The sequence below is a fragment of the Culex pipiens genome, chromosome 3 (assembly GCF_016801865.2).
Source record: "Culex pipiens pallens isolate TS chromosome 3, TS_CPP_V2, whole genome shotgun sequence".
Taxonomy (NCBI): domain Eukaryota; kingdom Metazoa; phylum Arthropoda; class Insecta; order Diptera; family Culicidae; genus Culex; species Culex pipiens.
Window position 1 is genome coordinate 113,443,100 of NC_068939.1, and position 4,068 is coordinate 113,447,167.

At 41.8% G+C, this 4,068-nt stretch overlaps 1 protein-coding gene across 1 annotated transcript in view; it reads left to right on the forward strand.

Annotated features, from left to right (window-relative positions):
* Window positions 1-3,127, forward strand: part of LOC120426609 (uncharacterized) — a 49,219-nt gene extending 46,092 nt beyond the window's left edge. Inside the window, exon 2 of the mRNA XM_039591403.2 lies at window positions 2,845-3,127. The gene's annotated coding sequence lies outside the window, so the exon portion shown is untranslated. The remainder of the gene's footprint in view (window positions 1-2,844) is intronic.
* Window positions 3,128-4,068: the final 941 nt, after the last annotated feature.

The window sequence follows — 4,068 nt, forward strand, 5'->3', positions numbered from 1 at the left end:
TATGAACTTAACTGAATTAAAAGTCCTGAAAGCCAAATGAAAACAAACTTTTCAACTCAATCTTTCTTTTGAAAACAAATAAGTGAAAATAATTTTATCATGTTTCAAACCAACTTTGCCGCAACAAATTGAATCTAAATTGATGCTTTATTGAAAATTCTTATCCTGCCCAGGTGCACTGCAACAAACGACACTGCCAAAACGAAACCATTTTCTGGCCAGCCGGAACCAACCTGGCGTCGTTTGCTGCCAGCCAAGAACTTTGATAAATATTCATGGTGGTGATGTTTATGTGGGATAACAATTTCCATAATTATAATTAAAAATAACAAACGACACGACAGCCGACTGGGGAAAACACGCGTCCATCGTCGTTCTTCTTGGCATCTCTCATCAGCAGCAAAACGGGGAGCGCAGGGTTTGGTTGATTGTTGTTATCATGCATCTGACCGTCCCCCGAGGACAGCCGTACCAGTGCAGATTCATTCATCTCATTACGAAAAAACAGAATAATTTGAATATGAATAGGGCGAATTAGGTTGTATCTTAAAGTAGAGCTTGTTTAGATGAACTTTGTCAATTTGTCAATTTGTCCATTTGTCAATTTGTCAATTTGTCAATTTGTCAATTTGTCAATTTGTCAATTTGTCAATTTGTCAATTTGTCAATTTGTCAATTTGTCAATTTGTCAATTTGTCAATTTGTCAATTTGTCAATTTGTCAATTTGTCAATTTGTCAATTTGTCAATTTGTCAATTTGTCAATTTGTCAATTTGTCAATTTGTCAATTTGTCAATTTGTCAATTTGTCAATTTGTCAATTTGTCAATTTGTCAATTTGTCAATTTGTCAATTTGTCAATTTGTCAATTTGTCAATTTGTCAAATTGTTAATTTGTCAATTTGTCAATTTGTCAATTTTTCAATTTGTCAATTTGTCAATTTGTCAATTTGTCAATTTGTCAATTTGTCAATTTGTCAATTTGTCAATTTGTCAATTTGTCAATTTGTCAATTTATCAATTGTAACCTTTCTCAATGTTCCATCTGGTTTAAAATTAAAACACGGTAAATGAGAACAAATGAAATATTAAAATCCCTTTTCCAATCCTTTCCATTAGCTGGTATAGAGCCCTACATGAGATAAAAAAATAAAAACAAGATTTAAAATACCTATATCTGGCTATAAACATCCTTAAACGATAAGTTGATCCACCCTATTCCCAACAAAATGCCAGCTAGAAATACCCCCCAACCTTACTCCTCCAATTATGCCCGCTCGACCAAAACGTCACCGTGACAGACGTCGCTTTGGGTGGAATAAGCACGTGACGACGGCGACGACGACGAGGACGATGACGAGGAGGAGGCTGCTGGGTATATAAGCGCCGTCGTGCGAAGTTGGCGCTCTCTTTTCGGTAATCAATCATCAACCCGTACACGACGAATTGATTTACCCGAGTTTCTTTTTACCGCGATATAGGTAATCAACCCTAAACGTACCGTCCGCGTGTTCCCCAGTGAAACCGGTATCTGCAAGGTGTACGTATCACCAGTTCGCGAAGGAAGTGACCTCTAAGTTTGAGGCGGCCTGTGCTCATGGTTTGACACCTCGACACCGGTCTCGATCCCTCCTGCACTGCGGACGGGTACTTCCGGCGTGACCAGGTGGTTGACGTCTCCATCTTCCGCTACCACGCCCGGAAACAGTCGACAACTGACGCCGCTTCCAAGCCTCCCCGAGTGATCATCTGCATCGTTCACCGGTACTTCCGGTTGTCTGCTATCGCCCGGCGTGGCCATTGACTTTGCCCCGAGTGCAAGCCGGCAGCGGAAGACACATTCGGCCTGAGGATCGCCGTCATCTTTACCTCGTGCTCCTGAGGCTCCGGAGGGAGCCATCATCTAGTTCCGAGGTGGCCACCATCATCGTCGTCACCGTGCTACTATCCAAGTAAGTCCGTAGGAGAACATCGTCCAGTTCTCCGAGCCAGAGGACGCAGCTGATCGGGTCGCTAGCCGGTGGACAGTCCGTAGGGCTGCATCGTGCTCGATCAACGTGGTGAGTCCGTAGGGGCCAAGCTACCTCCCCGAGCAAGTGGACGCCATCGACAGCTGTTCCGACACGTGGGCTGGGACGTCACCGGACGTCGCCCTCCGAGGATCATCCCGTGTCCAAAGCCCTCACCCGGTCGGGTTGGAGGCCAAGCGGGCCCGCTTGGCGCCGTTACGGCGACGTGGAGGACGGGTGTGTAAATTGGGTGAGATCCCCTCCGTTAAAACCCTATTCCCTACCCCCACATAATAAGAAAACTTTGTAAAAATGTATGGATATAAATTTATTTTCTTACCATCTAATTTTTTAACTTTTTTTCACTAACTCTGGTTAGTGTGCACCCTGAGAAACCCTTAAGCAGTTTCACAATTTGTCAATTTGTCAATTTGTCAATTTGTCAATTTGTCAATTTGTCAATTTGTCAATTTGTCAATTTGTCAATTTGTCAATTTGTCAAATTGTCATTTGTCAATTTGTCATTTTTTTAGTTTATTTACTTTTGCTTAGCAACAACTTTTATGAGATAATAACAGATCTACGTAAACTTTTACTTTGCAAAACATTTTCCACCCACTCAGCAATTACACCGTTTCGATGCAGTTAGGCTGTACCTACCAGAAAGTAAAATTGCCGACCGACAAAATCGTCTAGCCCAACTGTGAGGGCAAACAAGTGGGGAGGGAATGCGTCCCAAAATTGATTCCGCAAAACAAGCTGTAACTAACGATGTTTTATGCACATAATTATGTTTTCATATACTAAAACTTTTTCAATTTACTCATCCACTTTAGCCAACTCAACGTGCCCAGATTAGCCGGCCTGCCTGCCTTGGTTCGGCAGCCTGGTATGGTTCCTGGTACACCGTGCTGGTGGTCGGAGTTTAGTCAGCCGCCGGTGTGTGAGTGTGGATGTTTACCGGGGGATGACATTTTGCTGTGTGGAAAAAGGACAGGCACGGTGAGCCAGAGAAAGTCCTGCTTGATAAGGATTAACAGGGATCATTGGATTGTTTGATACAAGATAGTATCTCTTTTTCTAAGGTAGTTCTTGGTTTGACTTAAATTTTTCCGAAGTAAAAGTTGTTCTGATCAAATACGAATTATTACAGTTTTTGTATTTTCCATAAAACAACGAATGAAATTTCCCACCGTGCCTCTGCAAAGGAAAATCCCTGCCAGGGGAAGGCATTTTTCATGCGGGACAGTAAAATATGAAACAAAATAAGCATATTAAACGGTTAAGTTTCTTTGTTGTACTTTTCGTGCTCAGCTGCCCGTGGAAAGGTAATTTCTTTCGTTGTTTTACAGCGCCCACGGACTAGTTTACGTTGCAATTGCTTTAAAGTGAGTCTTAATTTTGGGATGTGGTTGGGTCATGAACGGAGTTGTTAGTTGAACGTTGAGAAATCATTTGATTATTCTGCAATTGAGTTTGAGTGAAACTATTCGAGTTCGCTTTCAACTAAGTTGTTTTGTGCAATCTATTGTGTTTTGACTGGATTTTGGACATATTGTTGTTCAGTTTAACAGTGTAAAGAGACTGGGTTTAGCTCGTTTATTTAGTATGATTAAGCCTACAGTATGACTGTAACTCCTAGCTAAATTCAGTCTTTCGTTCAAACCTATTCCTAAAATAACACTTCTAAAATTCCAGATTTAAACACACATACTGACCCAATCATCCCAAAATCTCCAGGTACAATACCAAGTCACGATCATTCTTCTTCCCGAAATTGACACTAGGAGTGATTGCCGACAACTTCTTCCCAGTTCAATTTAAACTTTATTGAAAAGTGCCATTTTGGGGGGGCAAAGCCAGTAAACGGCTTTGCATCTCAATCGTGCAATCGACACTATTTTCCTAGAATTTTCACTCAACGGAACAACAACAACAGCAACCAAAAGCTCCTCACATCAACAGCATCAATAACGATCGGAAACGATGCCCGGCTTCCCCCAGCGCAGAGTTAATTTTTCATGGAGCTTTTGCCTTTTTCCAAATCCACCACCCCCAAC